This window comes from Fundulus heteroclitus, chromosome 16, assembly GCF_011125445.2.
Source record: "Fundulus heteroclitus isolate FHET01 chromosome 16, MU-UCD_Fhet_4.1, whole genome shotgun sequence".
In the NCBI taxonomy this organism is placed as follows: domain Eukaryota; kingdom Metazoa; phylum Chordata; class Actinopteri; order Cyprinodontiformes; family Fundulidae; genus Fundulus; species Fundulus heteroclitus.
In genome coordinates this window covers 161,301-175,399 of record NC_046376.1, presented here as the reverse complement: position 1 = coordinate 175,399, position 14,099 = coordinate 161,301, and the positions used below count along the sequence as shown (strand labels likewise).

Genomic DNA, 14,099 nt, shown 5'->3' with positions numbered 1-14,099 from the left:
GAACTCCCCGGACCTGAAAAGAATCACAGAACATTTGAGCATCTTTATAGAAAAAACTGGTCTCACTGTCCATGTCAAAGCTTTTAAATATTCTGTCAACACTCACAACTTGGCACTCAAATCTGCCTACTCCAAATTCTACTCAGACATTATTCATTCTAATTCCTCAAACCCCAGCACTCTATTTTCTACATTTCCAAAACACCAAACCACAAGATAACAACATTTACAATAGAAAAGAGCAATAACTTCATGACATTTTTAATACAAAAAAGCAAACCATGAACAGCTCATTCACAACCACCCCTCCCCTTCTACACTGGTACCTACAGTCTTCCCTCCTAAACCCTCACCTTCACTTCTTTCTCTCCCCTATCCATCTCAGAAACTACCAAACGTCTCCTAAACATTAAACTCAAGGAAGAGGTAGGTATGTCTCAAAACAGAAGTTGGTGGCTGCTGTGTAGTTGCAATGTTCTTCCTTGCTGCTGAACTTTTCAGGGTGGGCAGGCTGGAGATGGAGTACCTTGCACAGGGATTGTGATCACAGGTAATCACGGAGGAGAACAACGATGACCTGGAAGCGAGGATTGGAACCAGAATACAACAGCGAAGAAAATTCCAAAGCACCAAGGCTTGGAATTGGCATTTGTTGTCAGGAACCACTCCTTTTATCCAGTTCCTGATTGGCCCTTGACGAGTTGCACCTGTCAGCCTTCAGCACCTGTCACACCCTGCCTGAGGAAAGGAAACAGACATACCCCACACACTGCATCTGAAGACACAACAGTCTGGGGTTTTAGGGTGGACCCTGAAGAGACATTGAGCAGACTGAGGTGACAATGAGGAGACTCTTTGGCGGTCAGGAGGGGAGTCTGGGGTTGTGATGAGTTTAGTCTTGGGCTGTCAGGTGGTATGAAGTAGGGTCTTGGGCTCTCATGTAGTAGATCAATATGCTCTTATGGAAACCACAGAACAGAGCACAACATGGACAGCTTTGTTGCTATGGACATCCAGAAAGGAACCGTCCAGCCCCCTTGATTATCCTGAACAGGCTTGAAGGTCTTATGGCGTCACTTCTTTTGAGATATGAGGATGAAGCAGCAGCAGGCAAACAGGAAGTGTCAGCTGGATGCCCAAAAGCAGAGACATTAGCCATACTCTTGGAAGCAGGGACAGAAGAGCTGGACAAATTCTTGGCTGTGGGAACAAAAGCATCACATTCCTCCGCTCAGCTCTTGAAGTGTTTGCCACATCTAGTCTTCAAATGGTGAACTGGGGCCTTTGAGGAGTCGCTCATGCAGTAACTACCCATACTGATCTTAAACCTCTTGAAGCCCATGTCTACTTGATCCGAGTTTTGACTGGATTCTTATGTCATGATGCTGCTGCAAGGAGAACAGAGCTTTAACAAAGGACCAGACAGAAAAATGTGGAAACGGTTATTATTACAGGGGGATCGAGTGGGTAGAGAAACAAACTGGTGAGTATATATAGTCTGCAGAGAAATGACAGGCAAAGCAGAAGGGCTATTCAGTGAAGATGAGTTGCAGCTAAAGGAGAGAGAATGGAGAGCAATCAGGTGAGATTTGAATTAGCTGAGACTTAAGCCATATTCATACTGACAACGTTCCTTGTGCGCTCCCTCTTTTCATTAAAAATGTGCCAAAGAGCACCCTAAACTGGATCCGTTTATAAACAGACATTTAACAAGAAACAATATAAACTTAAAATGACTACAAATACAACACAAAAATCAACTAAAGCAATACACCAATCAATAAATAGCCTAAGGAAAGGAATTAATTTGGCAACACTTTAATAACCACAACAAACAGGTAAAAGAACTAGATTAGGCAAGACCTAAGTAGAAAATGATTTATTGGTGTTTCACAAATGAAACACCAATAAATCATGACACTAATAGTGGAATCAGATATCTGTACATCTCATATATCTTGATATATGAGATGAAAACCCTAACAAATCTGATTGAGAAATACAGTAAGACATTTAAGGATATGCAACGTAAAGCCTCCTTACCTTGGCTGAACAACAATATTCGTCAGTTAATGAAAAAAAGAGACTTTGCATTGAAAAAATCTTTGCTCTCTAAAACTAATATTGACTTGTTAAACTTTAAAGGATTGAGAAATACAGTGGTCAGAGAATTGCGTAAAGCAAAGACAGCTTATTTTATGCAATTGATTGAAGAATCGGAAGGAAATAGTGCCTCTCTTTGGAAGCATCTCAATAGCCTAACAAAACTTAAGCATATTCCACAAAAAACAATAGCTGAGTTGGAAGTGGACGGAGTTATTAGTACTGACAATTCAGCTATTGCAAATGAATTGAACAGATTTTTTATTCAGTCTGTGGAGGAGTTTGCTGAGACTTTTGAACCAGCAACCACCTCGCAGACTTTAAAGTTTGATCAAATAGATTTTTTTCATTTTAAAGAGGTTAGTGAGAAAAAAGTACGTACAACTATTAATAAATTAAATAAATCAAAGACAAAGGATGCATTTGGGTTGGATACTACATTTGTTAAAACTTATTGCTCTGCCTTAATTAAACCTATAACCCACCTTGTAAATCTTTCCATCAGAGTGGGTAAATTCCCACAAAGTTGGAAACAAGCTATTATTACACCGATTTTCAAGGTTGGTGCAAAGAGCCAAGCAAGCAATTACAGGCCAATCTCAATACTGCCGGTTTTATCTAAAATTTTAGAGAAAGTAATTACAGAACAGTTAGTAGAACATCTTGAAAGTAATAAACATATACATTTTAAGCAGTTTGGATTTAGAGCAGGGTATTCTACAGAAATGGCTAATTGTTACCTTACCGTGAACATTAAGAGCAAGCTGGACAAGGGTAGTGTTGTGGGAGCAGTGTTCATAGACCTAAAAAAGGCCTTTGACACTGTGAACCACAACATACTCTTGAATAAACTTTCAACCTTCAAACTATCAGAACATACCATTGGTTGGTTTGCTTCATATTTGGAGCATAGAGAGCAACGTGTTAAAATAAACACAGAGCTCTCAAAACCATTACAATCTACAATGGGTGTTCCACAGGGCTCCATTCTGGGGCCTCTGCTCTTTAGTTTATACATAAATGATTTACCTACATGCTGTCAGTCAGCCAACTGCCAAATGTATGCTGACGACACAGTAATTTATGCATCGGCTAAGACACCAACTATCGTTGCACAGACCTTTACCAAGGAAATGAAGAGTGTATCCATATGGCTTAAACACAATCATCTGACGCTTAATGTCAAAAAGACGGTATCTATGTGCTTCTCAATAAGAGGGAAAGCAAAATGTACCATTAAATTAGATCAAGAAGCGATAGAGGAAGTTAAGGAATTTAGATTTTTAGGCATTATTCTGGATTCCCAATTTAAATTTAATAAACACATTAATAAACTCTTTAAGACCGTCCGGATAAATCTAAACTGTTTTAGAATGATGAGGCAGCATATACCTGTTAAAGCAGCTTTGCTGTTCTTGCATGCCATGATACTTTCTCATTTATCTTATTGTGTTACTGTATGGGGTCAAGCCTCCCAGACAACAGTTAAACCTATTTTATCACTATACAAACAAGCATTGAAAATTATGGATCAGAAACCAACTAGGTGGCATCACTGTTTGATTGTACAGAAATATAAGCTTTTAGATTTTGATAGTTTTATTAAGTTTTCTTTTCTTAAGATGATTTTTAAATGCACAAACAATATAGCTCCAGCCCTACTCTGTCCTTTTGTGACAAAAATAAATACACGGAGAGTTAACACTAGGAGAGCAGCGGGTGGCAACTGTATAGCAGAGGGGCGCAAAACCACTTTTGGACAGTCAAGTTTCTCAGTGATAGGAAATGATTTACCAACGGAAATAAAAATAGAAACTGACCTGAAAACATTTAATAGAAAGGTGAAACATTGGCTGAAAGAAAATCAAATATGTGGACATTGAGTCATTATGATTATGTTGGATGTGAGGTGTTGTTTTGTGTAATGTTGTTAGGATTGTGTAAAATGTTAATGGTTGTCTTTTATAATGTATTTTATATACGATTGTGCAATGTGAGCTACGTTTTAGGAAAATGTATTTTATAAAGGCCTGACTGGGGACTGGGGTTGCAAATTAGCCAATAGGCTAGAAACCTTTCATGCAACACATTTACACATTTTGTTATGGCTCTGCCTATTACAATTATGAATGTAATAATGTGCGCTGCATTGTCCCTGACAAATAAACTAATAAAAAAATAAAAATAAAATAAAAAAATATGAAGCAAGAAGCCTGAAAGGCCTTTCTTACCTTTGCTTGGTGTGTGGGGCATACAGCTGTCATGGAGATCAATTTTAGTATCAGATGTCTGTAAGCCATACATCCCAGGTAGTGAGAACAGTTTGGAATTTAGTGTCTGTTCAGCACATGTGGGGCATACAGATGTGGGGTTCCTCCATTGACCACCAAGATATCTGTATACCCCACATACTAAGTAAATAATGTAGTGTTTTGTGCTATTGCCTGATATGTTGAGCTTTCTGTTATCATGGTAGTGAGAATGGTTTGGAATTTAGTGTCTGTTCAGCGCATGTGGGGCATACAGATGTGGGGTTCCTCCATTGACCACCAAGATATCTGTATACCCCACATACTAGGTAATGAGTCTGGGTTGGTGTTTTTTGCTATTGCCTGATATGTGGAGCTTACTGTTATCATGGATTTTTTATGCTAGGACCAAAGATCTGTATGCCCCACATGGCAGGCAATGAGTCAGGGTGAGCATTTCAATGTTCTTGCCAGGCAAGTGGTGCTTACAGATGTCTGGTTGCTCCATTTGCCACCATGATATCTTTATGCTCACATGCTAGGGAATGAGCCTGAGTGGGTATTTCAAGCTGTTGTCTGGCATTTAGGACTTACAGTTGTCATGGTTAGTAATGCTAGAACCAGACATCTATATGTGCTATGTGCCAAACAATGAGCCTGAGCAAATGTTTTGTGTTCTTGTCTGGTATGTGTGGGCAGACAGATGTTATTGTTGCCCAATATTCTATCAAGATATTTGTACACCCCTCATAACAGACATTGAGCCTGGGTGGGCGACTCATGCTATTGACTGGCATGTGGGGTGTACAGATGTTATTGTGGCTCAGATGTATTGTACACCCCACATGCCAGGCATGGAATCTGGGTGGGAAATTTTTGCCATGTCCCAGCATGTGGGGAGTAGTTTTCAAGGGTTCTAATGTTTTTAACCAGACAATGGATCTGGGTGGGTGTTTTGTGCCATAGCCCGGCACATGGGGCAAAAATATTTTATTGTGTTCCAGTACTTTATCCAGACATATGTAAGGCCCAAATGTCATGGAATGAGACTCAGTGGATGCCATTCCTTGGCATGTGGGGAATACATAGGTTTGGTTCCAACATTAGTCATCATGACATTTTTATACCCCTGTTCGACAGTGCCATTCTCTGGTATGTGGGGCATACAGATGTCATTAGCTACGTTTACATGTACAACAGTAATGTCAATAAACGGCCGATCGGAATAAAAAAGCGTCATACAAACAAGCCAAATAAAAAATGATAATCGGATTAAGCTCAGTCGGAAAGAAATTGTCTACCAAATGAGAGGGGTGGTTTATGCTGATTGATCATCCGATCAGCAAGCATAAGTATCCCTGGGGGGGATACATTCCTCGCCCCCCCTCTGGTCTGAATTTAAAAATGGAACGAATTTTTTGTCGCCGTTAATCGCGCGTCAAAACACCGTTCCCTAATGTTTTTCCCCACCGCCCTCTCCGGACTGTGTTTCTTTTACCCTCGGCGCTTTCCGTAGTTTCAAGAGCGCTGGAGACTGTAGCAAAACATCCGCGCTCACTGTTGCACAGACTGTTCATTTCATGCGACTTTGGGCTTCTTTTATTCTAAAGGCGCTTGTAAATTTTATAAGTCACGGGTTGTGTTTTTTTGGGACGTTTCTGAAAGTGAAATCCCTTATTTGGGCTCTAAAATAAGTGATGAAACAGCGGTTATTAAGAGACCTGCCTGCACTAGACACTTTGTATCCAGCTGAAATATCCCTCCGCCATAGGAGCCGATGGTAGAAAAGGCAGACAGAGCAACTCCGCACGTATTTTATGCAGTTTACGGTGCAATAACCGGTGATAACTGCTGAAAGTTGATTACTTGGTGCAGATCACCATTTTGAGCAGACATTGGTTCTGAAGATGAGTTTTTAACATGCTAACATTGCAGAAACCCAACCCATAAACCGTACTTTAATGCTTATTAATTTGTTTTCTCTGTATTTGACAAACTAAGGATGAATCACGTTGCCAAACGAAGGACCTGGAGTTACTAAACAGTTGCTAAACCGTCTCATTCAGGGTATTAAGCTCCTGCCCAGTTACAAGCAAAGTGTAAGACTGGAAGGACCTGGAAATTTAAAACCTTTTTCCAGGCTTAAACTGTATGAATATGGATATAAACAGCAAGCAAAAATATTCAAAGAAGTTATTGTTGGTGTGAAAGCTCAGAATTAGATGTGTGTGTGAGAGAGAGTGAAAAAACGAACAATAAAACTTGTGACTTTATTGAAATGTAAAATTTTTATTAATGCCTAATACCATGTCTATCTTTGTTTAAGAGGCAAAAAAATATATCGGCATGGTATTTATTTACAAATTTATTTACACATTGTGTAAACATCAGGGTGTCATGATTAGTCATTTAGCCATTTTAGTCCAGAGTTTAACATTTGGCACTAGGATGTCTTCATTCCAATTCTGAAAAGTGCTTAAAAAATAACAAAATAAAAATATTTTTTGTACAAGCATGTATTTTATTAGTGTCATTTATTGCATAATTGCACATTAAAATGCCCAAACAGGCTATTACACTTTCAGAAATAAAAGGATAAAACATACAATTGATTTGCGATTAATCTCGAGTTACCTATCGACATTATGTGATTAATGACAAGCTTTGCGTGGAGCGGGGGGAACAAGACATGCTATGCGCCGGGGGGTGGGATGATGAAGACAAGCTTTGCGCGGACGACCAGCAGAGCGGAGCGCCTGTTATTTCACTATATGCACGCGCGAAACAACAACAAAAAAACGCCTGTTACTGTCAAATAAACATGCAAGCATATCGACTTAGGTTTTTTTTTTTTTTTTTTTGGAATATTGGCAAGGCGGTAGCGTGAGTTTGGCAAAGCGGCCGCCTCGCCAAGATAGCGCTGCGGGAAACACTGGTACAATTATTCAGCCTGTTGATACCTCCGTTCTGTTTTTATTTAAAAATTGCCTTTCAAGATGACATGTCTGTTCTTGATGTTGTATATTATGAAATAAATTTCCCCCAAAAATGCGACTTATACTCCAGTGCGACTTGTTTTTTCCTTCTTTATAATGCATTTAATGGCTGGTGCGACTTGTACTCCGGAGCGACTTATAGTCCGGAAAATACGGTAATTAATTGCTAACCCATATGAATGGAATAATCCCAATACATTTTAATCCAATTTTGAAATTTTTGTGCATGTAAACATAGCTATCGTGGACTAATGTTGGATCCAGATGTCTGTACTCCCCACATGTCAGGGGTTGGGACTGGGTGGGCATTCTGTGCCATTGCTTGGCATGTGGAAAATGTAGATGTCTGGTTCAAACATTGTTTACCATGACATCTTATTGTCAATTAATTAGGTTTCATGGGTCTGTCGTGTCATTGTCTGTGATGTGGACCATATAGTTGTCATGGTAACCAATGTTGGAATCAGAGATCTATAAGCCCCACCTGCAGGACATTGAGCCCAGGTGGGTGTTATATGCCATTTCTTGGCATGTGAGGAGAATGGATGTTAATTGTGGTCCAATATTGGATCCAGACATCTGTACTCCCTACATCTCAAGGAACGGGACTTGGTGGGCATTTTCTGCCATTACCTTGCATGTGGGGAATATAGATGTCTGGTTCCAACATGGTTTACCATGACATCTTTATAGCCCACATGTTAAGTAATGAGCCTGGGTCAGTGTTTCATGCCATTACCTGGCATGTGGGGCATGCAGATGTCTGGTCCCATCTTTGGTCACTGTGACATCTGTATGTCTCATTAGCCAGGTTAATGGATTTCTACAAACAGCTCCATGAACGCATGCAATACAACCCTGTCCAACTCCACCACCTGCTGGTGGTGCTGTCTGATGCGTCTACGAGTCTTTCTCTGTGTCTGCTGACCTTTGCTCACTGTTCCAGCTGACTCCCGGACACACCGGTAACTACCTGTGACACCATCACCTCACTCATATTGTCATCACTTGTGCCCCCTGAGGGCTTATATGGACTTTGCGGCTTCCTGCATGATTCATTTTGACACCTGCCTGTGGTCTGCTTGTGGAGGAGAATAAAACCAAGCTGGACCATTTCTACTGGGTGCTGACTTGGTGATTCTGTTTTTTGGTCAGTGGATGTAGCTGTGATAGATTTAAACTGCCATTGCTGGTATCCTCCATGTGCCCATGTGTTTCAGGGCCTCGTTGTATCAAATGGCAAATGGCCTGTACTTGTATAGCGCTTTATCAAGTCTAACAACCCCATAGCGCTTTAAACTACTTTCAGTCATGCACCCATTCATTTACACGCTGGTGGTGGTAAACTACATTGCAGCCTAACCCTAACCCTGGGGCAGGTTGACAGAAGCCAGGCTTCCATACAATACAACTGCCGCCATCGGGCTTTCTGACCACCATTAGCAGGCAAAGCAGGTGAAGTGTCTTTCTCAAGGACACAACAACCCACTGGTTGCAGGGCCAACTCCTAGCTCCTGTGTCACTGTTTGCCCCTGGTAGAAGTGGTTGAAGTAAGTTTTCAGGTAAAGCTTAAAACCTTTTGGGGATCACTTGAAGTTAAACCCCTAGTTTGTTTGAGGCACTAGTGTTTATTAAGTGGAAAATAAAATGGAACAGAGAGACATGATGCAAAGATCTGTCTCTCCCTGAGGACTCAAGCACAGGACAGCTGCGTTGAGGATTGGTGCCTCTGGACATGAGTCACGCTACCTACCCTTGCTAAAACACTGCTAACTGATTCACTCGGCGCTGGACTCATTTTTATTTTTATTTTTATTTACCCTCAGTCCAACCATTGCTATTGGTCAGAAATGTATTCATGTTCTGTGTCCTGGGACCCAATTTAATATATGGACCCGAACAGGTTATTTAATAGGAAACCAGTCTGAAAGCTTACCATTACCTCTATGTCTGAGATGCATTGAAAAAAAGCTGATCACCTCTGATACCTCTTTGATGGACTGGTGATATCTCCAGGGTAAACCCCATCTCTCACCCAACAACAGCTGGATGTCTCTTTTAATGTGTGACCAACTATGAACTATCCTATTCTTTAAAACAGTCTTCATGACATATCATGAATGATGGCTCATGGGATTCTCCCAGTCAGGACCGTCATGCACTCCCAGGGCATGTCAACTGTATCTACTTACTCCCTACCTGGTTGTGGCGCGCCTGAGTCGGTGAGGCACCTGGTCAAAGAGTGCAGTGCTGCCGTAGACCAGTGGGCGCAGCCTGGCTCCTTACAATTCCCGTACTTACCAGTAAGGGAGGTTGAGCTCTTAATGGGGTGAGCTGCAACACACAAGCAGCAAAGAAAGATGTTGCCAATCATTAGCTCACCCTTGCACCCTTCAAAGACGCCATATAGGCCTCCAGGAACTTGCTGGTGAGGAAGCACAAGCAGATTCCCCCCGTGGTTGTGATCCAGATGGCAGAAGAAGAGCCTGCCAAAGCTGCAGGCTGCTGGCAGCAAAGAGAGGACACAGCCACAAAGAAGCATCGCCTCTGTGCCCATTCGGACGAAGGAGCCAGAGTCACACAGGGAAAGGTCAAAGCAGCAACGGTCTGGCTCTCCGGGTGTGGCAGGTGGGAAGGAGCATCAGGGTGGGGATCCCCTCTGAGCATCGAGACTGTTTGGAAGAATGGAGAGGCTATTTTAAAATGTTAAGGATTCACCTCGCTCCTTTACAAGTTTTAAACATCCAGTGTCACTTTGAACATTTTCTATTAAAACATCTTGATTATTTTACATGATCTGAGGTAGACATTGTGAGCAAAATGTGGGAAAAGCTTTGGTCCCAGCTCCTCCCTTCTATATCCCCCAGCATGCCAGTCAACAAGTCGTGCTTTTAAACGATTTTTTTTGTAATTGAATTGGGAGTTAGCAGTAGTCCTGTTTTTTGCTCTTTGAGTTCTACCAATTTGAATTGACAGGGAGGTGGCCCAGATGTAATCATCAGCTGGTTGGCTGGTCTGAGGCTTCTTCATTTTCTTTATTTCGGTCAAGGCTCCCAACTCTTTTTTTATTGTTTCTTTATTACTAACTTCAACCACTGCTATTAGTCAGAACTATAAATCTTCTGTCTTGTGACACTCGTTAAAGTATGGAACAAAACAGATTGATTACAAAACCAAAATCCAGCCATAACCAATTACCTTCTTGCCTGAGGTCATTGAAAAAACAAAAAAAAATAACACTTATGATTCCTAGAAAATGCTAATTACAGCTGTGGTGGACTGGTGACCTAACCAGCGTATAAGCTAACCCCTCACCTATTGAATTCTGGATATTGACCCCTGCTCATGAAATCCTCTCAGACTGGAGGATTCTTTTACGTAGCCCCCCTATTCAGGGGTCAGTACAGCGAGCCAGTACAACTTTAATTTATACTTGACATATCTTACGCCAAATGCCTTTCCTGCTACAAGTGGAATTCAAACCTAAGTCTGACACATTTTAAGAATCACCAAACTGTTCCTTTGGAGACCCTTATGGTAGAAGTCCTCCTATATAATGCATAGTCAATCACCTCCCAGTGCACCCATCCAACCTTCTACCAATCCACAACTCCAACTTGGAAAAGATGGACAGAAGGAGACAATCACCAACTTCACCACACACCAATCTTGTGCCGCCCTCAGCCTCTGTGGATATCATCGCCTCATCTGCAACAGTAAGACATCTTCACCACTCCTTTTACAACACATTCTCAAATCATTTCAGTTTCAGATACTAATCCCAGTACCTCTCCTCCAGGATACTGATAAGAATCATTCACTCCACCAATCTCCTGCCAACGTCATTCTCTAAGGATATCCTCTCCTCCTCTGCACCAGTACAACACTGTCTCCCATCCTTCTACAACCTGTTCTCAACCCATTTCAGTTCCAGGTACTAACCCACCTATGTCTTACCTTAAATAGGACCGGGTTTCCTGAGGGAGACTTCAGATGTTCTGCTCACACAAGTGGTAATCAAAATCTCTTCTTCTGTGTAGCTAAGATTGATGAAGTTCTTACATTTCCTTTTGGTGTTTCTCCTTGACATAAATTTATATTTGTAAATGCTCAGATATTGGACTCCAACGTACTGTTTCTCATTCCTTCTGTCTGTTCTAAGAACTCACCAAAAGACTCTACACACCATTCCTCTGGCCGCCTTCCAGGCATAAGTGCTCCATTATAACTCATCGCTCATTCACCTGCCTGTCCGATCTACAATTCTTACCGTGAAAAGACGGACAAAAGGACACAATCAGTAACTCCACTTATCACCGATCTGCAGCCAACCTCAGCCTCTGCATATATCCTCTCCTCCTCTGCACCAGTAAGAAACCATCACCCCTTCTTGTACACCACATTCTAAACCCATTTCAGTTTCAGATACTAACCCACCAATATCTCACCTTAAATAGGACCGGGTTTCCTGAGGGAGACTTCACATTGTTCTGCTCAAACAAGTGGTAATCAGACGCTCCTCTTCTGTGTATCATAGATTTCTTGAATTCTTACATTTCGTGTTGCTGTCCCTCCCTTAGAGAAATCTGTTTTCTTTGTCGATGCTCAGACATTGGATTCCAATGTATTGTTATTCACTCCCTGTGTCTTTTTTCAGAACTCTCCTTAAGAACCTCTACACCGCTCCTCTGTCTGCTCTCCTGGCTCAAGTGCTCCTCGATAATTCCTCACTCTCTCACCTGCCAGTCCACCCTCCAACATTTTGCCGATCCACAACTTCCACTAGGAAAAGAAGGACCGAAGGAGACAATAATTAATTCTACCAATCTCCTGACCAACCTCAGCCTCAGTGGATATCCTCACCTCCTCTGCACCAGTACGACACTGTCTCCCATCCTTCTACAACCTGTTCTCAACCCATTTCAGTTTCAGATAGTAGCCCTCCAATGCTTCCTTTTAAAGAGGAGCAGGTTTCCTGAGGCAGACACCATATTGTCCTGCTCACACAAGTCCCATTACTAATCCCATTACGTCTCCTCCAGGATACTGATAAGAATAATTCACCCCACCAATCTCCTGCCAACGTCATTCTCTAAGGATATCCTCCCCTCTTCTGCACCAATAAGAAACCATCACCCCTTCTTGTACACCACATTCTCAACCCATTTCAGTTTCAGATACTAACCCACCTATGTCTCACCTTAAACAGGACTGGGTTTCCTGAGGGAGACTTAAGATTGTTCTACTCACACAAGTGGTAATCAAAATATATTTTTCTGTGTAACTAAGATTCCTGGTGTTGTTACATTTCCATTTGCTGTATCTCATTAATATAAATCTTTGTTTAGATATTGGACTCTAAAGTACTGTCGTCCATTCTCTGCGTCTGTTCTGAGAATTCTCCTTAAGAACCTCCACACCGCTTCTCTGACCATCCTCCTGCCTGTACATCCTCCATAGTTAGTTTTAGCAATCAAAAACTCAAGAAGGACAAAGGTAGACAATCACAAAGTTATAAAACACATTCTCCACCAATTTCACTTTCAGGTAGAAAATTACTTTCCTCTCCCATGAAATAGGACCAAGTTTCCGTAGGCAGATGCCAGATTGTTGTCCTCACACATGAGGTAATCAGGCTCTTTTCCTCTTTGTGTCTAAGATTCCTGGAGTCCTTACACTTATATTTGCACTCTCTCCTTACCAAAAATATGCTCCCTTTGTCATTTAACAGTTATTGGACTCCAACTAATTGTTTCTTTTTCTCTTAGTCTGTTTGAAGAACTCTCCCTAAGACTCTCCACACCACTCCTCTGGCCACCCTCCTGGCACAAGGGCTCATCTGTAACTCATTGGTCACTCACCTCCTGGTGCACTCTTCATCGTCCCAACCTCCACCTTCAAGAGAAGGACAGAAGGAGACAATAACTACTTCAACCAATCACCAATCTGCTGCCAACCTCAGCCTCTGCTGATGAGTTCACCACCTCTGCACCAGTAAGAAATCATCTCCATTCCTTTTACAACAAATTCTAGACCCATTTCAGTTTCAGACAGTAACACATTAACCTCTCCTCTAGTGCCGTCCTGGATTCTTGATCTAAAACAAGAAGAATCATCTCAGTGTGCAGATTTACCAATAAACCTTTCAAACTTTCCTTTGGTTTCCGTGATTATTACCTGCAGGAGATTTTCATTTTGTCAGAAACATGACATAAGCGGGTCGAGAAGATGGATGGATGGATGGCCTTTCTGAAATAATTATGCATAAAGTTAAAATCAAGACAGCCAAAGAGCAGGCCAGATACAGAAAAATAAACAATTCAAAATCTGTTGCATTTCAAAATTACAGAATAACAAAACAGAAAAAATTTATAAAGAATAGTCTGTGATGCTCAGACCAGGTGAGGAGAGCAAAATGTAGTCCATTAATCAAGCTTGGGGAAGATGCCAGCAACCTGCTGGATCTGGAACAAAGACTCCTATATCTTTCTTTAGAGGGTAGGGGTAACAAACCAATCATGGGAGCAATGCTGAAGGTCATTAATGATGTAGATGGTTTTGTGAACACACTGTTAATGGTTGATTACCAGAAGAATGGAGAGATGAGAACAAATGACTTCTCTGTAAGTACTGACACTCTTTCTCCGCTGGTTTCTCTCCAGCAGTTTGCAGCTTGAGAACCAGAGTTGTTAGAACCTGCTTACGTTGGAGGCTAATTCTCCCGGTGAAGGATCTTAATTATAGCTTTGTG

General features: G+C 41.5%; 1 long non-coding RNA gene across 1 annotated transcript; it reads left to right on the top strand.

The window, feature by feature from the left end:
- Window positions 1–10,893: 10,893 nt before the first annotated feature.
- On the top strand, window positions 10,894–13,594 carry LOC118566361. The gene is made up of 5 exons (XR_004932957.1): window positions 10,894–11,226; window positions 12,558–12,605; window positions 12,697–12,844; window positions 12,928–12,975; window positions 13,117–13,594. It is a non-coding gene; the product is annotated as an uncharacterized LOC118566361 (long non-coding RNA).
- The last annotated feature ends 505 nt before the right edge of the window (window positions 13,595–14,099 follow it).